We start from the raw sequence: 22,289 nt of genomic DNA on the forward strand, positions 1-22,289 counted from the left end.
CCCCCAGTTGGCTCCTCCTGTCGTTCTCCTCCAGGTTCTCCAAGTTCTCCGCCCAGGTGGCCCCTCCTGTCGTTCTCCACCAGGATCTCCTCCACGTTCTGTGCCCAGGTGGCCCCTCCTGTCGTTCTCCTCCAGGATCTCCAAGTTCTCCGCCCAGGTGGCCCCTTCTGTCGTTCTCGTCCAAGTTCTGTGCCCAGGTCGCTCCTCCTGTCGTTCTCCTCCAGGTTCTCCTCCACGTTCTGTGCCCAGGTCGCTCCTCCTGTCGTTCTCCTCCAGGTTCTCCTCCAGATGCTGCGCACAGGTTGCCCCTCCTATCGTTCTCCTCCACGTTCTCCACCCAGGTCGCTCCTCCTGTCGTTCTCCTCCAGGTTCTCCAAGTTCTCCGCCCAGGTGGCCCCTCCTGTCGTTCTCCAGGATCTTCTCCAAGTTCTGCCCCCAGGTGGCTCCTCCTGTCGTTCTCCTCCAGGTTCTCCAAGTTCTCCGCCCAGGTGGCCTTTCCTGTCGTTCTGCCCCGAGGTGGCTCCTCCTTTCGTTCTCCTCCAGTTTCTCCAAGTTCTGCCCCCAGGTGGCTCCTCCTGTCTTTCTCCTCCAGGTTCTCCTCCACGTTCTGTGCCTAGGTCGCTCCTCCTGTCGTTCTCCTCCAGGTTCTCCTCCAAGTTCTGCCCCCAGGTGGCTCCTCCTGTCGTTCTCCTCCAGGTTCTCCTCCAAGTTCTGTGCCCAGGTGGCCCCTCCTGTCGTTCTCCGCCAGGTTCTCCGCCCAGGTCGCTCCTCCTGTTGTTCTCCTCCAGGTTCTCCAAGTTCTCCGCCCAGGTGGCCCCTCCTGTCATTCTCCTCCAGGATCTCCTCCAAGTTCTGCCCCGAGGTGGCCCCTCCTGTTGTTCTCTTCCTGGTTCTCCTCCACGTTCTGTGCCCAGGTCGCTCCTACTGTCGTTCTCCTCCAGGTTCTCCAAGTTCTCCGCCCAGATGGCCCCTCCTGTCGTTCTCTTCATGGTTCTCCTCTACGTTCTGTGCCCAGGTCGCTCCTCCTGTCGTTCTCCTCCAGGTTCTCCAAGTTCTCCGCCCAGGTGGCCCCTCCTGTCGTTCTCCAGGATCTCCTCCACGTTCTTTGCCCAGGTCGCTCCTCCTGTCGTTCTCCTCCAAGTTCTCCGCCCAGGTGGCCCCGCCTGTCGTTCTCCAGGATCTCCTCCAAATTCTTCCCCCAGGTGGCTCATCCTGTCGTTCTCCTCCAGGTTCTCCTCCCAGGTTTCTCCTCCTGTCGTTCTCCTCCAGGTTGCTCCTCCTGTCGTTCTCCTCCAGGTTCTCCAAGTTCTGCCCCCACGTGGCTCCTCCTGTCGTTCTCCTCCAGGATCTCCTCCACGTTCTGTGCCCAGGTCGCTCCTCCTGTCGTTCTCCTCCAGGTTCTCCTCCAGATGCTGCGCACAGGTTGCCCCTCCTATCGTTCTCCTCCACGTTCTCCGCCCAGGTCGCTCCTCCTGTCGTTCTCCTCCAGGTTCTCCAAGTTCTCCGCCCAGGTGGCCCCTCCTGTCGTTCTCCAGGATCTCCTCCAAGTTCTGCCCCCAGTTGGCTCCTCCTGTCGTTCTCCTCCAGGTTCTCCAAGTTCTCCGCCCAGGTGGCCCCTCCTGTCGTTCTCCACCAGGATCTCCTCCACGTTCTGTGCCCAGGTGGCCCCTCCTGTCGTTCTCCTCCAGGATCTCCAAGTTCTCCGCCCAGGTGGCCCCTTCTGTCGTTCTCGTCCAAGTTCTGTGCCCAGGTCGCTCCTCCTGTCGTTCTCCTCCAGGTTCTCCTCCACGTTCTGTGCCCAGGTCGCTCCTCCTGTCGTTCTCCTCCAGGTTCTCCTCCAGATGCTGCGCACAGGTTGCCCCTCCTATCGTTCTCCTCCACGTTCTCCACCCAGGTCGCTCCTCCTGTCGTTCTCCTCCAGGTTCTCCAAGTTCTCCGCCCAGGTGGCCCCTCCTGTCGTTCTCCAGGATCTTCTCCAAGTTCTGCCCCCAGGTGGCTCCTCCTGTCGTTCTCCTCCAGGTTCTCCAAGTTCTCCGCCCAGGTGGCCTTTCCTGTCGTTCTGCCCCGAGGTGGCTCCTCCTTTCGTTCTCCCCCAGTTTCTCCAAGTTCTGCCCCCAGGTGGCTCCTCCTTTCGTTCTCCTCCAGGTTCTCCTCCACGTTCTGCGCCCAGGTGGCTCTTCCTGTCGTTCTCCTCCAGGTTCTCCTCCAAGTTCTGTGCCCAGGTGGCCCCTCCTGTTGTTCTCCGCCAGGTTCTCCGCCCAGGTTGCTCCTCCTGTCGTTCTCCTCCAGGTTCTCCAAGTTCTCCGCCCAGGTGGCCCCTCGTGTCGTTCTCCTCCAGGATCTCCTCCAAGTTCTGCCCCGAGGTTGCCGCTCCTTTCGTTCTCTTCCTGGTTCTCCTCCACGTTCTGTGCCCGGGTCGCTCCTCATTTCGTTCTCCTCCAGGTTCTCCTCCAGGTTGTCCAACACGTTCTGTGCCCAGGTCGCTCCTCCTGTCGTTCTCCTCCGGGTTCTCCTCCAAGTTCTGTGCCCAGGTGGCCCCTCCTGTTGTTCTCTGCCAGGTTCTCCGCCCAGGTCGCTCCTCCTGTCGTTCTCCTCCAGGTTCCCCAAGTTCTCCGCCCAGGTGGCCCCTCCTGTCGTTCTCCACCAGGATCTCCTCCACGTTCTGTGCCCAGGTGGCCCCTCCTGTCGTTCTCCTCCAGGATCTCCTCCACGTTCTCCGCCCAGGTCGCTCCTCCTGTCGTTCTCCTCCAGGTTCTCCAAGTTCTCCGCCCACGTGGCCCCTCCTGTCGTTCTCCAGGATCTCCTCCAAGTTCTGCCCCCAGTTGGCTCCTCCTGTCGTTCTCCTCCAGGTTCTCCTCCACGTTCTGTGCCCAGGTTGCTGCTCCAGTCGTTCTCCTGCAGGTTCTCCAAGGTCTCCGCCCAGGTGGCCCCTCCTGTCGTTCTCCTCCAGGTTCTCCGCCCAGGTGGCCCCTCCTGTCGTTCTCCTCCAGGATCTCCTCCACGCTCTGTGCCCAGGTGGCTCCTCCTGTCGTTCTCCTCCAGGTTCTCCTCCACGTTCTGTGCCCAGGTCGCTCCTCCTGTCCTTCTCGTCCAGGTTCTCCAAGTTCTCCGCCCAGGTCGCTCCTCCTGTCGTTCTCCTTCAGGTTCTCCAAGTTCTCCGCCCAGGTGTGCCCAGGTCGTTTCTCCTTTCGTTCTCCTCCAGGTTCTTCTCCAGGTTCTCCTCCACGTTCTGTGCCCAGGTCGCTCCTCCTGTCGTTCTCCTCCAGGTTCTCCTCCAAGTTCTGTGCCCAGGTGGCCCCTCCTGTTGTTCTCCTCCAGGTTCTCCGCCCAGGTCGCTCCTCCTTTCGTTCTGCTCCATGTTCTCCGAGTTCTCCGCCCAGGTGGCCCCTCCTGTCCTTCTCCTCCAGGATCTCCTCCACGTTCTGTGCCCAGGTCGCTCCTCCTGTCGTTCTCCTCCAGGTTCTCCTCCACGTTATGTGACCAGGTCGCTCCTCCAGTCGTTCTCCTCCAGGTTCTCCTCCAAGTTCTTCCCCCAGGTGGCTCCTCCTGTCGTTCTCCTCCAGGTTCTCCTCCACGTTCTGTGCCCAGGTTGCTGCTCCAGTCGTTCTCCTCCAGGTTCTCCAAGTTCTCCGCCCAGGTCGCCCCTCCTGTCGTTCTCCTCCAGGTTCTCCGCCCAGGTCGCTCCTCCTGTCGTTCTTCTCCAGGTTCTCCAAGTTCTCCGCCCAGGTGGCCCCTCCTGTTGTTCTCCTCCAGGATCTCCTCCACGTTCTGTGCCCAGGTGGCTCCTCCTGTCGTTCTCCTCCAGGTTCTTTTCCACGTTCTGTGCCCAGGTCGCTCCTCCTGTCATTCTCCTCCAGGATCTCCTCCAAGTTCTGCCCCGAGGTGGCCCCTCCTGTCGTTCTCCTCCAGGTTCTCCGCCCAGGTGGCCCCTCCTGTCGTTCTCCTCCAGGTTCTCCTCCACTTTCTCCGCCCAGGTCGCTCCTCCTGTCGTTCTCCTCCAGGTTCTCCAAGTTCTCCGCCCAGGTGGCCCCTCCTGTCGTTCTCCAGGATCTCCTCCAAGTTCTGCCCCGAGGTGGCCCCTCCTGTCGTTCTCTTCCTGGTTCTCCTCCATGTTCTGTTCCCAGGTCGCTCCTCCTGTCGTTCTCCTCCAGGTTCTCCAAGTTCTCCGCCCAGGTGGCCCCTCCTGTCGTTCTCCAGGATCTCCTCCAAGTTCTGCCCCGAGGTGGTCCCTCCTGTCGTTCTCCTCCAGGTTCTCCTCCACGTTCTGTGCCCAGGTCGCTCCTCCTTTCGTTCTCCTCCAGGTTCTCCTCCACGTTCTGTGCCCAGGTCGCTCCTCCTGTCGTTCTCCTCCAGGTTCTCCTCCAAGTTCTTCCCCCAGGTGGATCCTCCTGTCGTTCTACTCCAGGATTTCCTCCACGTTCTTTGCCCAGGTTGCTCCTCCAGTCGTTCTCCTCCAGGTTCTCCTCCAAGTTCTGTGCCCAGGTCGCTCCTCCTGTCGTTTTCCTCCAGGTTCTGTGCACGGGTCGCTCCTCCTGTTGTTCTCCGCCAGGTTCTCCGCCCAGGTCGCTCCTCCTGTCCTTCTCGTCCAGGTTCTCCAAGTTCTCCGCCCAGGTGACCCCTCCTGTCATTCTCCTCCAGGATCTCCTCCAAGTTCTGCCCCGAGGTGGCCCCTCCTGTCGTACTCCTCCAGGTTCTCCGCCCAGGTTGCCCCTCCTGTCGTTCTCCTCCAGGTTCTCCTCCACTTTCTCCGCCCAGGTCGCTCCTCCTGTCGTTCTCCTCCAGGTTCTCCAAGTTCTCCGCCCAGGTGGCCCCTCCTGTCGTTCTCCAGGATCTCCTCCAAGTTCTGCCCCGAGGTGGCCCCTCCTGTCGTTCTCTTCCTGGTTCTCCTCCATGTTCTGTGCCCAGGTCGCTCCTCCTGTCGTTCTCCTCCAGGTTCTCCAAGTTCTCCGCCCAGGTGGCCCCTCCTGTCGTTCTCCAGGATCTCCTCCAAGTTCTTCCCCGAGGTGGTCCCTCCTGTCGTTCTCCTCCAGGTTCTCCAAGTTCTCCGCCCAGGTGGCCCCTCCTGTCGTTCTCCAGGATCTCCTCCAAGTTCTGCCCCGAGGTGGTCCCTCCTGTTGTTCTCCTCCAGGATCTCCTCCACGTTCTGTGCCCAGGTGGCTCCTCCTGTCGTTCTCCTCCAGGTTCTCCTCCACGTTCTGTGCCCAGGTCGCTCCTCCTGTCGTTCTCCTCCAGGTTCTCCTCCAAGTTCTTCCCCCAGGTGGCTCCTCCTGTCGTTCTCCTCCAGGATTTCCTCCACGTTCTTTGCCCAGGTTGCTCCTCCAGTCGTTCTCCTCCAGGTTCTCCTCCAAGTTCTGTGCCCAGGTCGCTCCTCCTGTCGTTTTCCTCCAGGTTCTGTGCACGGGTCGCTCCTCCTGTTGTTCTCCGCCAGGTTCTCCGCCCAGGTTGCTCCTCCTATCGTTCTCCTCCACGTTCTGTGCCCAGGTTGCTCCTCCTGTCTTTCTCCTCCAGGTTCTCCTCCAAGTTCTGTGCCCAGGTCGCCCCTCCTGTTGTTCTCTGCCAGGTTCTCCGCCCAGGTGTCTTTTTCCTGTCAGGTGTTACTGATGAAGATGACGATGAAGGTTTCCTGTAATGTGTTACTGATGAAGATGACGATGAAGTTTTCCTTTCAGGTGTTACTGATGAAGATGACGATGAAGGTTTTCCTCTCAGGTGTAACTGATGAAGATGAAGGTTTTCCTGTCAGGTGTAACTGATGAAGATGAAGATGAAGGTTTTCCTTTCAGGTGTAACTGATGAAGATGAAGGTTTTCCTGTCAGGTGTTACTGTTGAAGATGACGATGTAGGTTTCCTGTCAGGTATAACTGATGAAGATTTTCCCGTCAGGTGTAACTGATGAAGATGAAGGTTTTCCTGTCAGATGTAACTGATGAAGATGAAGGTATTCCTGTCAGGTGTTACTGATGAAGATGAAGGTTTTCCTGTTTGTCTCTCTCATGTCCCCCAGGACAAGTCTCTCTCCTCCTGTCCCCCATAACAGGTGTTTTTCTCTCTCTCTACTTGTTCCCAGGACAGATCTGTCTCTCTCTCTTCCTGTCCCCATGACAGTTGTCTCTCTCTCTTCCTGTCCCCATGACAGTTGTCTCTCTCTCTTCCTGTCCTCATGACAGTTGTCTCTCTCTCTTCCTGTCCCCATGACAGTTGTCTCTCTCTCTTCCTGTCCCCATGACAGTTGTCTCTCACTCCTCCTGTCCCCATGACAGTTGTCTCTCTCTCTTCCTGTCCCCATGACAGTTGTCTCTCTCTCTTCCTGTCCCCATGACAGTTGTCTCTCTCTCTTCCTGTCCCCATGACAGGTGTCTCTCTCTCTTCCTGTCCCCATGACAGGTGTCTCTCACTCCTTCTGTCCCCCAGGACAGGTGTCTCTCTCTCTCTCTCCTGTGTGTTCCAGGGATGAGGGATTCACCGTCGAAAAATGTTCGCATTTCAACCTGATCATTTTCAAGTTTCTTTCACACTGAAATGAAGTACATGACTCAGGTCACACTCCTGCATCCTTATGTGACATATGATCTGAGTTGTCCTGAAAAAATAGATGTTATGGACTGTGATTGTTTTTCAAAAGGAAAAAGCAAAGGTGTGAAACAAAAATCAGTTTCCAGCAGCTGTTGGTGGTAAAGTGTCCAGTGCCCACCACAGCCAGAGAGAAAGGTCAGTGTAAATAAAGTTATTACCATTAATAATATATTGCATTGTTTTTCTTAAATTTCATCATCCCGTTTTAAGTGTTGTTTACCTGATACTCACGCAGTCATGAGCACATCAGGACTGATCCAATGTGATTGTAGAATGTCTGCATTTTATGTAGTTTACAAGTGTTTTCGTGCTACCTGTCAAAATCACTTTAAACCATTTAAATAATTTTAAATCACTTTAAACCACGTTGTCTTGAAAGGTGTAAACACTGTTTTATTGACTTTTAATACAATTAGTATTTCTATAGATTTTAAAATTAGAAATGTTTATAGTATTATACAGCAAGTTTTTTTAGAGTATATACTAACCGTTAACATTCATGTTACTAACCTGTCTGTTTTGCCTTTTTGTTATTTTTGTTTTTGTATGTAAGCTGCTGAATATTTTGAATTTCCCTCGGGATTAATAAAGCGTCTGTCCGTCGAGTCGTCGGATCCTCTTGATCCTCATCAGGGTCATGGGGGGCTGGAGTCTATCCCAGCTGACTGCGGGTGAAGGCAGGGGACACCTGGACAGGTAACAGTCTATCACAGGTTCACCTGGACAGGTAACTGTATCACAGGGCTACACAGAGAGACAAACATTCACACCTATGGACAGTTTAGAATCACCAGTTGACCTCAGCATGTTTCTGGACTGTGGGAGAACCTGGAGGAAACCCACGCATGTACAGGAGAACATGGAGACTCCATGCAGGAAGATCCCAGGAAGGCTGGGACACAAACCGAGGATCTTCTAGCTGTGAGGCGACGGAGCTAACCACCAAGCTACTGTGCAGCCTGCTGCTACTATTATTTTTTTTATTGTCTAATATTCAGATTATTGTCCAGATGAGTATTTGATCATTCTGTTAATCGCTTGTCAGAAAATTGGTTAAAAAAAAAAAAATATGGGATGCCAGATTGAACAGGCCACACACCTGAATATTTTGAATTTGTAATAGCAACAACAACAACCTGGTTGTGTCACATTTCTGTGCGTTACAAAATGTGTTAGGTGGGAAATAATAATAATTAGAATTACTATGATGTCAAAAACGTACAGAGGAAGGAGAAAATGAGATTGAAAACCTAAATGCAGGATCTAAAATCATAAAGTGGACATAAATGCTTTCTTACAGTGACATAAAAAAACTGAAAATACACACATTTGACTTTTTTCTTAAAAAGTGATGCATTAGATGAAATAATTGTCAGAATAATTCAAACCCAATTTGCTGTTGCTGTCAGCTGTTTTGTGTAAGTATTATGTTTGAAAATGAGAAGACCAAATGCAGTTGTCTTTTGTGCTTGTTTTTAATTGACTTTTATTTCTAAAAATGTAATTCTCAGTACCTCAGCTAAAATGCTGTGCAATTATGTCTCACTGGGGCATTCAACAGACTCACTGTCAAAACAACCACTTGTGATTTCTGCTGTTAAAGTTTTGCAGAGGTTTTAGCTAAGTGTGTGTACATGTGTAATTGTGGTGCATAACCTTTCATGCTTCTGTTTAAATTGCTTGAAGCGGACCAGCGGTCATCAAGCTTTCTATATCAGCAGAACGATGGTGCCGCTGCTGTTTGCTAACATGGTTCACTTTGTGTGTCTCTGCAGGGGGAGGTGGTGCACTGGCTGGCCTGTTGGCTGGATGCAGCCTGCAGGAAGGGCTCCACTCCCACAGTGGGTAAAGGACTGATGGAGGGAGGATCCTTCACTCGTCCAAACTCAGGTCAGACGCTGGCGCCTCTGCAGGACAATAATCCAGTAAAACCTGCCTCTGAATACGGCCCAATGCATAAAAACACTCAACTATTTTAAATAACTAATGGATTCTGGTTAAATGTCTTTTATTCTTTTAAAGCTGTGTAACCCTTCAAACTACTGGATCATGAACTATGTGTTTGCAAACTCAGACTTTGCCAAAGTGAGTTGAAAAATGTCAGCAGTTGTTCAGTGAGTTATTTTAAACAGGAGCCAGTGAACAAGCACAGTAGACCTGTTTTTATATCTCCTCTTTGTCTGTGTCACAGAGCTACCTCAGGTTATAAACATTTCTCAGAGAGCCCATAGTGTACACATTTAGAGGTTCCGAATTGATTTTGTGGGTCGAGTAGAATGTTTACAAGTATTCATTTTCAAAAAACACATTATTTTAACGTGAGTATTGGGATGTAGCAGCAGCAGAAGAAGCTGCTCATTCTTTGTTTGAGGCCAAACTAGCCACCAGGCAGGCGTTTTGTGTTACATGGTGATGTAGATCAGTAACAGAAGAAATAACTGCACTCTGAATGAGATATTGTGATATGATGATAACAACAGAGCAGCCCCTTATTCATATGATTTCTGAAAACAGAAATATGTGAACTGGTGATTCCAACACAAGACTGATCCAGGATTAGAAAACGAATGCGTTTAACCTGCTGTCTTTAGATGCTCTGCCAAGGTGGCTGTTGAGTTGTGATATTAAAAAGTTTTTTGCAAAGTTTATCTTCGATTTTAACAAAAATGCAACCACACCATCAAGATGACTTCTTCGATTTGGTATCAGGCTATTTAGTTCAGCCACTGAACTGAAAATGTTTTCCTGTTCTTTTTTAGACTTGTCGTTCTTTAACATCTGGGCTAGTTTCATTCTTAAACCTACTGCTGAGTTTTTCTTATCTTAAAATGGATGTTTGACCACACACAGCAGTGAGCATGACTGATAAAATGCTGTAGAGTGAATTTATCTGACAAAAATCTGAGTATTTTTCTGTTTTTTCTCACTATTCAGTAACAGACACATCAATAATGCTTGAGTACTTGGAACCCAAAATGTGAAAACGGATTTCATACTAAGTTCTGTTATTATTTTCCTTTGGTGCCTGCTCAAACCTCTGGATGGTGTAAAACAATTCTCACTGCAAGAAAACCCTTGTTTTTATTATTTTACAGTGGAAAGTTAGTTGCTTTGTGTGAATGCTTTTTGACACTTGTGTCTGTTGAGCAGGTTCGTTTTTTGAGATAGAAAACAAACTACTACTTTCCAGTTAAGCTGTTTATTTTCTGCCATCAGTGTCTCAAAAGAATCTTGATCAAGGACCTTTTCTGTCTGGAACAGCCTCCCAGAAAATGACAAAGTCTGATATGAACAGAACATTTTATACCGTATTGTGAAATGTGATTGGTTATTGAACACAAACATATCATTCAAATATTGAACAGTGATTGGCTAAAGGTGGGGATAACCGTGGTGTAGACTTAGCTCTCCCATTGGTTGGTGCACAGATACGTCCATATCTCTGGCACACGATTCATCCAATCTCCAGGAACCATCCTGTAAAAGAACCTCCTAGAACCCTCTTCCCTCTCTCTACCTGTCAGTCTTATTCCTCTGTTAACTGAGATGTGATGCAGCTGCTGGTGGTGTCTCATAGGGAGGATTATTATGGTTTCCACTCTTAAACAACCTTGAGTTTAGCGGTTTCAGTAAAATTAGTTGTTTTATTATAAGGACATAGGAATGTGCTGTGTGTGTGAAAACACTCTTTGTACTGGTGTGTGTGTGTGTGTGCGTGCGCTGCGCGCAGCTGTAGCTTTCCAGCCTGACCTGTGTGTATCCATCATGTATTTAACCCTTCAGAGCCTGGGGTTAATTCTCTCTCTCTATTCAGGTCAACACAACTCATACATTAATTACACAACAAATGGTTATTAATATTGTAATGTCTGTATATCTTATATAGACATAAAATATAATGAGGCGAAACGAGAGTGGTGTCTTTCAATGTGTTTACTTCTGAACTGCCAGACCAGACTGCCAAACATGGGGTAACAGGCATCCCATAATACCTTGCGCAGGTACTTCTTAAAGTGACCATAACACTGTTTTATACATTACAAATATCAATATTGTATTACTCATATGTGACATCAAGTTCAGTGTTCAGCTAGCAGTGCCTTAAAAAAATAAATCCTAACATGTCCTTGTCTCAGTCTGATCCAGTTCTTCTCTAAGATGAGGAAGTGGGCCGACATGTCCAACCTCTCGCAGGACTTCAGGCTACAAATGGATGGCTGGAGCGAAACTTTGAGGTCTCCACCGTGATCTTCCGCAAGTTTGATGTCTTGATTTAGTAGTAAGAGACTTCCTTTTTGTCCAAACCATTTGACTCTGATGGTGTGTGTCCACTGCATTCAATGTTCAACAAGTGAGCAATGGTTTTGTTTCCATGAATATAAACATATATGAAGAGTACATTGTAGTCCAAATTGTTTTCCTGGTCATAAAACTGTTCACCAAGAAGTGTTTCTATTGGAGAGCTGTTACAGTTTAGGGCTGCATGTGGCAAACAGCTGCTCGAAAATAATAAAAGTTGCTATATGTAACAATAGCGCTTCTAAGCATCCAACTTATACTTACTCCTTGAGTGCTCTTTGCTACTGTGACCTGGAAATCAGTCCCCTCCGCCATCATGGAGGATCTTCCAAACCTTTAAATGCTCAGTAAGGAGAGTGGAGCTTAGTGCGAGTAAACACAGCTGTGTTCTACGCACAGTAACTACGGGTTATGTTTCTGTGGTTTAGTGTCTCACACACACATTATTTATCTTTTACTGCAGTATTTTTCCTCTAATATTCTTCTTTTACTGCAGCATTTTAGCTCTAATATTCATCTTTTACTGCAATAGTTTAAATGTATAAGAGCTCATTGTTTGCATCTATTGTACTGCAACTAATGTATTGCATATATTATACTACAACTAATGCATGACAGCTAATTTTTTACAGTAACGTATTAGAGCTAATGCTTATCATCAATTGTACTGTTAGATCTAATGTGCTACAGCTAATGAAGCCTGAGTGTTGACCAAATGACCACAAAAAGACACAAAATAATCACAGAAACAAAAAATTTGAACAAAAACACACAAAAATGACCGCAAAGAGACACAAAATGACCATAAAGAAATGCAAAATGATCACATAACCAAAAATAAAACAGAAAAATGAATAAATTTGAAGGGACTGAACAGGAAAACAGTGTGACTTTTTGACTTCTTTCAAAGCTGTTTCACTGTAATCATGTTTTGATAGATAGATAGATAGATAGATAGATACAAACTTTTATTATTTGGATGATGTTTTGTTTTACATTTTGTTGTTGACTATCATAGGATAGCGTTATTTCTTTTACACCGACAAATCAAAAATAAGATGGTTTCACCTTAGCTGACATGTTTCAACTGCAACTGCAGTCTTCTTCAGAGCGTCATCTGGCGTGTGCTGATGTGTCCTTTTTATCATGTGACCAGTCTGACAGATCTGTCAGAATCTGTCAGATAGGCCACGCCCCCCGCCGTCCGGTGGTCTCTGGAGGATGGAGTCCCAGGTATTAGAGGGTGTAGTCCCCCTCGTCCCGGTTCATGTAGCGGCTCGCCTGCTTCCTGATCTCGATGGCCTCCTTGATCCATCGTTTATGTTTGTTGGTCTCTGATGTTAAAATCCTCCCCCTGTCCCAGTCCATGATAAGATTATTTCTTTTGCAGCGATCCCTGATGGCTGATTTTTTGTTTTCTTGTTCGGCTTTTTCTTTTTGTGTTCTTGTGAGTCGTCCAGTTCATTCATTTATTCATGGCATCAGACCACATGAGTCGATAACAGCCTCGTGGCCTCTCCATTAACCCCTGCCGTTCCCTGGTTCCCTCCAGATGAGTCGTGGCCCCTCCAGTCAGGAAGCAGCAGCGGAGAGCTCTCTGGATCAGGAGAGGCCCAGGCCGAGGCCCTGTGGTGGGGACACCACCTGCAGGTGGCGCTGGTCAACACGGTGGCCTTCAGGGGCATCTGGCAGAAGCAGTTTCTGTTCACCAACTCCCAGAACCTGCCCTTCATCCTGTCTGATGGGACTCCCATCAAGGTGCCCATGAAGTACCAGGCTGCAGAGGTCAGCTTTGGTAAGAGACCAGAATCATCCACTGGATGAGCTTCTAGGATGTAGTTAGAAGGAACTGTTCAGTTTAGTTATAGAGTGTATATACAGTGTATTATATGACTGGGTGTAATTCTGTGATTAGTTTCACTCATCTGAAGTCGCATCTGCTGCACGTTTCACGCAGCATCCTCCCCTTCTGCTCTCCCTGTGGTTGCTCTTATTTATATATATATATATATATATATATATATATATATATATATATATATATATATATATATATATATATATATATATACACTATATTGCCAAAAGTATTCGCTCACCTGCCCTTGACTGGCATATGAACATAAGTGACATCCCGTTCCTAATCCATAGGGTTCAATATGACGTGGGTCCACCCTTTGCAGCTAGAACAGCTTCAACTCTTCTGGGAAGGCTGTCCACAAGGTTTAGGAGTGTGTTTATGGGAATTTTTGACCATTCTTCCAGAATCACATTTGTGAGGTCACACACTGATGTTGGACCAGAAGGCCTGGCTCTCAGTCTCCACTCTAATTCATCCCAAAGGTGTTCTATGGGGTTGAGGTCAGGACTCAGTGCAGGCCAGTCAAGTTCATCCACACCAGACTCTGTCATCCATGTCTTTATGGACCTTGCTTTGTGCACTGGTGCACAGTCATGTTGGAAGAGGAAGGGACCAGCTCCAAACTGTTCCCACAAAGTTGGGAGCATGGAATTGTCCAAAATGTCTTGGTATGCTGAAGCATTCAGAGTTCCTTTCACTGGAACTAAGGGTCCAAGCCCAGCTCCTGAAAAACAAGCCCACACCATAATCCCCCCTCCACCAAACATTACACTTGGCACAATGCAGTCCCACAAGTATGGTTCTCCTGACAACCACCAAACCCAGACTGGTCCATCAGATTGCCAGATGGAGAAGCGTGATTGGTCACTCCAGAGAAGGCGTCTCCACTGCTCTAGAGTCCAGTGGTGGCTGCTTTACACCACTGCATCCCACGCTTTGCATTGCACTTGGTGATGTATGGCTTGGATGCAGTTGCTCGGCCATGGAAACCCATTCCATGAAGCTCTCTGCTGAAGCACTGTTCTGGAGCTAATCTGAAGGCCACATGAAGTTTGAAGGTCTGTAGCGATTGACTCTGCAGAAAGTTGGCCACCTCTTGGCACTATGCTCCTCAGCATCCACTGACCCTGCTCCGTCAGTTTACGTGTCCTACCACTTGGTGGCAGAGTTGCTGTCGTTCCTACACACTTCCACTTTCTTATAATACAGCTGACATTTGACTGTGGAATATTTAGGAGCGAGGAAATGTCACGACTGGATTCGTTGCACAGGTGACATCCTATCACAGTTCCACGCTGGAATTCACTGAGCTCCTGAGAGCGAGCCATTCTTTCACAAATGTTTGTAAAAGCAGTCTGCAGCCTAGGTGCTGGATTTTATACACCTGTGGACATGGAAGTGATTGGAACACCTGATTCTGATTATTTGGATGGATGAGCCAATACTTTTGCATATATACACACACACATATATATATATATATATATATATATATATATATATATATATATATATATATATATATATATATATATATATATATGTGTGTGTGTGTGTATATGTATATATATACATACATATAATTATATATATAAAAAATTATATATATATAAAAAAGATGTTGAAAATGTGGACATCAGAAGTTTCACTGTGAAAATATTTTTTTCCCACATTTTCAAAATTTAAAACGGGTCAATTTTGAGCCGCAGGACGACACGAGGGTTAATAGAACAGAACAAACCAACTGTCTAAAGTTTCTAAAACATGATTTTCTATCCCTGCAGGGATGGTCCTCCTCAAAAGATCCCGAGCTCCAGTTTTCAAAGCAGATCGGCCGTTCTTATTTCTACTGCAACAGGTTCACACAGGTATTGACTTCACATCATACAGATGTTTTCAATGTTTTAGTCTAGAAAAGCACCCTAGTCAGGGTATGCTGTTTGACATTTTAGTTTTAGTATGAAAATAAATAGATCTTTGAATGAGTTGCACTGATCAGACACTACAGAAATACTCAGTGGAGCAGACAGGTTTGAGCTGAGCATCAACAGGTGACCTATCCTTGAGCTCCTGGAGGGTTTTTGTGAACAGAAGCTTTGGAACACGTGTGTGAATTACTCCTGTTGGACCTTCTCTCTCAGAAGTTTAGAAATGAAATTAATAAATAATCTGTTTCTGTTCTGTGATTCATGTTCAGTGGTGAAATAAAAAAAACCATCCAGGAAACTTTTCTACATTGATGCAACGTTTCCCAGAGCTTCATCTGATGATCTGAAACAGAACTGACCTGCTGATGGAGGACCTGTTGAAGAACCCTAACTCTGTAACTGATGAAGATAAAGAAGAAGGTTTTCCTGTCAGGTGTAACTGATGATGATGAAGATTTTCCTGTCAGGTATAATTGATGAAGATGAAGGTTTTCCTGTCAGGTGTAAATGATGAAGGTGACGATGGGGGACGACTGGGGGACCCTGACGGGGTGAGCTGGTGTCTTCATTTGCACAACTGACTTCCCCTCTTGGACGTCCCTTAGTTCTGCCCCTAGTTCTGCTGCTATAGGCCTAGGCTGCTGGAGGACCTCTCTGGATGCACTGAGCCCTTCTCTAGCTACCATTATATACAATGGTATACCATAAATATATATACCACTATTGCATTACACTCACTCTGTTTCTCCCTGTGTCCTTTCTCCGAGTGTCCCTGATCCCAGAGCTGGATGCTTCAGATCTGTGGTGGTTCTCCCACCAACTGGCCTAATCTCCATCTGTGGGATGCTGCTGCTGCTGACCTTCCTCCAGCCCACTGCTTCCAGCTGCCCATTTCCATCAATCTACTCTGCATCACCCTCACTATACTTGATTTGCTCGTCTACATATTTTTGAATTTACCACCAGCTATATATGTAGTATATTTAATGCCAGAGCCATACACCATAGCAGTAAACTATAATCAGTTTCCAGCCCAGAGGGATATATGCACAGATTTTTTTAAATACCATGTAGAAGACTATATACAGGAAGATGAGGTATCAGTTCTTGCACATAGATATACAACAGTCCTTTATTACTCCCCAGGTCAGGGGAAATTTCCAGTGTTAGAGCAGCAAAAATCTTTCAGAGCAGCACTAACTACAGTTTACTACAGTAAAGATAATAATTATAATAACAATAATATATACAAGAATGAAAAATGAATAAATACAGTATTACTACACTATAAGTGACATCAGCATAAAGTGGCTTGTGGAATACATGTAATTGTAAAAGTGCAGAAAATGCCAGCAGTGCAAGGAGTTGTGGAGATTTTCTCAAAACAGGTGAGTCCTGTGAATATGACCAAAATATGAGATAAAACTACCAGAAACATGTACAAAATGACCAAAATATGATTGGTTGATAATGTATCAGTGTTGTTATTGATTATTGATCGGTTGCAGGGACAGAGATTTGTGTCTTGAGTCTCTGCTGTCATCTAATCGCTCTCATGTAAGATCATGTCACAGGAGGGGGTGCTACTGACCTCTTGTGGACACAGGCGGTAACGACACGACATTATTATTAACTGTATAGCTGGCGACATTACAGGTGAGCAGCACTTCCTGTTCATCTTCAACGTAAAAGCATCTTTCTTTATTGTACATTTTATGTCAAACGTATTACTAAGCGATTTTGGTCGATTCAGAAGGATCTCTGGTGTAAACCAAGTCGTATTTGACGACAGCTAGCTTCTCCACTTGCTCCGATTACTTTTGTTGTAGTCTGAGTCACGTCCAAACAGGAAATGAATCCACAATATAGCTAATGACAATCTATAGCTGCATCTCCGTGATGGCAGCGTTAGCGAGCTAGCAGCTAATCAGAAGCTAGTGACAAGCTAACTCCAGCGCTACCAGCAGCGTCTCTTTAAAATGTGCTGATCACGATATCAGGCTGAAACATTAGACCTGGGACAGGAAACGGAGCTAGAGCTCTGTGTCTTTGAGAGAATTGATTTTAGAATTACACGTGTTAAGGTATTAGTCCATGTCATAACAAACCCTCGTTAGCACTTCCGCTAGCTCGGCTAACACTTCCGGTCACGAATGCATTTGTACATTAGCTATAACGTGTTTATTTTTGAACGTATAGTGACAACAAACACAATTTGAGGGAGTCGATAAGCTAGTGGTCCTGAAATAGATTTTGGTTCATACTGCAGATTCTTCTGAGTCTCACAAAACCACGTTTTAGCATAAGAGCATTACTATAGTTTTACGTTGAAACAGGAAGTGCTGCTCCTCTGTAATGTCGCCAGCTTTGCCTCAAATAATAGTGTCGTTACCGCCTGTGTCCGCCAGAGAGCAGTGTACAGTAAACATAATTTCACAAGACTTGAAGCCTAAATATGCTTAATTTTCTCTGATGGAAAGAAAACTAATGAATTCTTTCTGTTTTTAACGTTTCTGGCTGATAATTGAGTCCTTCTGGTGATAATTCTGGTCGTTATAAGTGTGTACGTGTGTGAAATGAGGGCTTTTTATCACTTCTTTAAAATTATTTCTATTTTATATTTCACACTTTTCTGTGTTTCCTTTATAAATGGACAATATCCGACCTAAACGTGAGATTTATGTTTAAAATACTATGATTTTAGTTTCTGAGCTCAGATGAGAAAATGTGTTTTGTTTTTTACTTATTTAAAAAAAAAAATCTACTGTATGTTTTCCTTTTTTTGATATTTTTCAAATATATCAGTAAAAATGTATAAATTTATAAAGAATAATTGGAGATTGGAGGTTTTTGCATGGATGATTTATATGAAATGTTCTTATCAGTGTTTGGAGTATTTGTGAAATGTTTTAGTAAAATATTGGACTGAAACATTTTTATTTTCTATTTTCATTTTGATTCTAAACAGCACAGAATCTGAAAGAAAGTGAAATGTAAGAGTTTTTTTGTGTGTGTTTTTGTCTTTGTTAGGCCATAAAACAAGTTTACTCGTGTTGTCGTGGTGTTTTGGGCACTAAAAATGTTTGTTTTTCCACTGACAATAAAGAATATAATCTAATGGAACCTGTTCTCTCTGACTGGAGTTCAGGTTTCGTTGAGTCAGTTTACACTCAGAAAGTCCGATTTTGTCAAACCTTGTTCCCACAACAACAACAGGAAGCTGCAGAATTTATGCAACAAAAGCCTTTTTAAAAAAAAAAAAATCCTCTTCCAGCTTCTGTTGGTTTTAATAAAATGATCTTTTAGTATTTCTCTGTGTTTTCCAGCGTTTTGATTTATAAACCAGGAGCTGCTTCACTGAGGAGAGTCTTTTAGTTTTCAGGTAATATGATGGTGAAGAAAATGTGTTACTGCAGTAAAGATTCCACTGAATTATTATTTGATCCATGATCGAGAGCACTCAGTTCTTCTCCACTTTGTTGCTGCGGTCCGGTGAACAGGTGAGCTCCAGGTGAACAGGTGATTTCAGCAGCAGGTCAGTCTGTGATTGGAGCAGTAAAACTCATCTACATTAAATTAAATGTTATGCTAATGTAGATGCACTCATGTGACATAAACTGTGAAGTCCACTCTAAACTGTATTAAGGCTTAGAGCCAGGATTTTCAACTTTTGTATCTCTGTGTTCCCCCCGCTGACCTGAGCAGGTGGTACGTTCCACTCAGACACACCTGACGGGATCAAACCACCAACACACAGGCCACAGAGCTCCACTTTATTTAACCTTCACCTAGTTTTATCGATCTTTTCATGGTTTCTTCATCTTTGAATGAATATTTTTGGCACTAAGTGTGAACTTTTTGAACGGACTTTGCTCGTCAGATGGAGGAACGTCGGGGAGTTTGTTGGAAGATTCAGGTGAGAGGAAACAGAAGTAGGATGTTAGACAGGACTGATCTGCTGTCCTATCTTCATCAGACACTGATGCTGTGGCTGAACGTCAGGTCAGATCAGATCAGCAGCACCTGATGTGCATCAAGGAACATCATGTTTCTTGATGCACATCAGGCTCCAGGTGGTTAGAATATACTTGACTTGTTCATTTAAAGTGTTTTCCTCAAAACTCGACCAGCTTCATTAGAGTAAATCGTCATGATGTCGTGTTCAGATAATACCAAAGAGGAGGTTTATGCTTTCTCTGCTTGAGGCTTAGAGCAGTTAAAAATAACAAATTTGAAGTTCTTACGAATGAATAATTAAGAAAAATCTCATCTGTTGTCAATCATGTTGGCACCGTCTGCAAAGATGAAGGCAGATAGAAGCACAAATGGGTGGTAATCAAGAAACATATTACCAAAAAAGATCACTAGAATAAGCACAGGTTATTTTTTGATGATGTTGAGATCACATTGTGGAAAAAAAAAACTCAGTTAAATTTTGATGATGCTATGAAAACATGGTAATTTAAGAAAAATAGGAGAAGTACATCTAATGAATCACTGTAACCAAGAACAGAGTTGAGGAGCTTGTATTTTGAGAATTTGTAAGTTTGTGTGTCAATAATTCATGTATGTTAGTATATTGTCCAAAAAAGAATTAAAATGTCACTGTTTGGTATGTCGCCTTAACCCATTCATGCATGAATTATGGTAACCTCAGTCAGGATTTTGTTTTCCCCCAATTGTTTTTATTCATCTTAAGGCATGAAAAACAAGGTTTGAACTTTATTTTATTTCAACCCATTTTTCTAAAAAATATATTTACATGTCCACTGAGATGGCCACCATGCATTTTGCTCTAGAAATATGGATTTAACAAACAAATGGATAAAATGATATACAGTGTATTGAACTGTGAAATGTGATGTGAACTATAAAATAAAATAATTGATGCATAAATAATTCAAACAGCATTGAGGGATTCACTCTCCTGTATAGATTCCCAAGTCTCTCAGATGACATATTTTCAAGAACAGCAGCAGTAATAGCCTAATTGTGGCCAATGAATTGTAGCTGAAATATAGCTGGTGATGCATGATGTGCACTTTAGTGGACATGAGATTAATCATAATTGCCTCCCAATATAACATCAATACTTGGAAAATTTTGCAATTGTATAACTCCTTAGATGTTCCTCGATGTCACCATATTTTTCTTTCCTGCAAAGGTCTCTTTTTTATAGAAGGCTTGAACAAAAGAAAATGAGCTACTTGGTGTTTCTGGCTGCCTGTCAGCCATCTTGGTTTGACTCTTTTTTTAAAGAATTTGCAATGGCTAGCCAATCACTGGCAGTGGAAGAAATGATGCAATAGGATCCACTGTAGTGGCTGATGTCCAACTATGCCATCAAAACTCATGCACATACAAGAAAACAGCTTTAGAAGAGCTGCACACTGTCATGACCTCTATGCATGGAAGGGTTAAAGGCATCAATAATGAACACAACACAAATAAATTGCTATCATATTACAATTCTGCATAATACACAGTGGAGAATCACAGTGATATTGTAATAATTGAAGGTATTTTTCTGCTGTTCTATCAAAAGTTGTCAGGAGAGGCAAAGAATTCTAAACTAAATAGTTACAGAGAAGAGGGGGAGAAATAAACTGATTTCAGAATGACGGCATGAGATCTATAATGAATGAAACACAGGTTTCAGGTAGTTTAGCTCCGCCCACTAAGACTGTCTCCGCCTGTCTTCTCTAACGTCCGCAGTTGAGACATAAACTCTGACTTGGTGACACTCAGACTCCCACTGGACTTTCCATTCAATTTACACATTTCTTCATATATGTATAAACACACACACACACACACACACACACACACACACACACACACACAGATAAAACTACCAGAAATACATATATATATATATATATATAATATGACCAACATATGACAAAAAAAACTACCAGAAATATGAATAAAATGACCAAAATATGAGATGAAACTACCAGAAATATGTTCAAAATGACCAAAATATGAGATGAAACTACCATAAATATGAACAAAATGACCAAAATATGAGCTAAAACTACCAGAAATATGTACAAAATGACCAAAATATGATTGGTTGATAATGTATCAGTGTTAATAATTGATTATTGATGGGTTGCAGGGACAGAGATTTGTGTCTGAGTCTCTGCTGCCATCTATTGGTCCATCAACAACATGACTTTTCCCAGATTTAATCCCAGAGTCCTGACTTGTTAGTAGAATGATGAAGAGGTCAGAGGTCACAGCATGCAGTGTAAAAGTTCCAGAGAAGACATTAACTGCAGATTGTAAATTTGTAATAGTTTCTACATCATGACAAGTTGTTTTGATCATAGAGTTAAATACCAGATTGTTCAGTTACTAAATGACTGAATGTTGTGTTCCTTTGTAGACACTCTGGAAGTTGTCATGTGGAAATGATGAACTGAGGCATAAAACTGTTGAAATTTAACTTATTTTCTGAAAACATTTCTGGTTGTTCATAATGTTTTGTCAAAAGATAATTCCTCAAATGTGAACATTTTCAAAATGTGCTTTTTGCACTAAAACAAATTGAATAATTAGGAGTTGTGGTTATTTATAGTTTATTATGCTGTGGTTTTACTGGAGATCAGACTGGGCTGAATGTGGAACCTGGAGTAGAATCAGTCTGACGTCCTGCTGCAGGGCTTTGAGGTAAAAGATTCACACTAAGTTGGATGATGAAAAGATGTTGAAAATATTAGGTCCACGTGACCACCACTGTTTCTCTCCCTGCTCAGATTTAGTTGCATGTTCTAGTTGGAGAAAGGTCAAAACTTCTACAAGCTTTGACAAAGTAAATGAGTACAAAACGAATAAATCAGTAACCTGCAGCTCTAACTTCCTACACGCTAAATGAGACTCCTAATATGTAGACGACGACTCATCTGCATTCCAGTATCCTCACTACCAAACTGTCCAGCAGCCAGAGAAAGATGAGCCAGTAGATGGAATGTCAAAGAATACCTGGATGTCCCTCTGTTTGGATTGGGAAGTATCCCAGCATGCTTTTCTGGCCATCCTGACCTACAATCCTTTGCAGTTACTTTGAGCATGAGTATAGACAAGCAGGATCTGCTGACAGATGACGGGTCATTTTCCACCACAGGAAGTTTAAAATGCATTATTCTGTTGAAGCAGCATGTCCCAGCTGTACTCATGCTGAATAAAACACAACGGACCATGGGCTGTACTGAAAGTAAAAAGGATGAAGAACTGCATATATATATATATATATATATATATATATATATATATATATATATATATATATATATATATCAGTTTATGAGATTATGGTAATGCAGTGGACTTATATTTCTGCCATTTGGCTTCAGGTGTGTCTGATTAAACCCTCCATCACCGGTAGATGACTCTAGATATCAGGTGACTCCGTGCACGCCTCATTCTGCTCTGAGGGTTAGTGAATAGAAGTCCAACATGGACTCAATAATTATCACTATTATTGTTGCTAAAGGTACTGCATAGGTGTAAACATTATTTATTTAGCAAGAGATAGTACTTCTGTATCCTAAGAAAGTACCAGAAATGTGCAGAAAGTAGCTTTAAATGCATTTTTGAAGAGAAACAACAGTGTATACTGTAC

At 44.7% G+C, this 22,289-nt stretch overlaps 1 long non-coding RNA gene across 3 annotated transcripts; it reads left to right on the forward strand.

Moving 5' to 3' along the window:
• Positions 1 to 6,536: 6,536 nt before the first annotated feature.
• On the forward strand, positions 6,537 to 12,760 carry LOC129350315 (uncharacterized). 3 transcript variants are annotated; one of them, XR_008603679.1, is made up of 6 exons: positions 6,537 to 6,709; positions 7,128 to 7,270; positions 8,350 to 8,464; positions 10,461 to 10,575; positions 10,711 to 10,853; positions 12,426 to 12,758. It is a non-coding gene; the product is annotated as an uncharacterized LOC129350315 (long non-coding RNA). The 3 variants fall into 3 exon arrangements; XR_008603678.1 differs by having other exon boundaries at positions 10,461 to 10,853; positions 12,426 to 12,760; XR_008603677.1 differs by lacking the exon at positions 10,461 to 10,575 and having other exon boundaries at positions 12,426 to 12,753.
• The last annotated feature ends 9,529 nt before the right edge of the window (positions 12,761 to 22,289 follow it).

This window comes from Amphiprion ocellaris, chromosome 13 (genome assembly GCF_022539595.1).
Source record: "Amphiprion ocellaris isolate individual 3 ecotype Okinawa chromosome 13, ASM2253959v1, whole genome shotgun sequence".
In the NCBI taxonomy this organism is placed as follows: Eukaryota; Metazoa; Chordata; class Actinopteri; family Pomacentridae; genus Amphiprion; species Amphiprion ocellaris.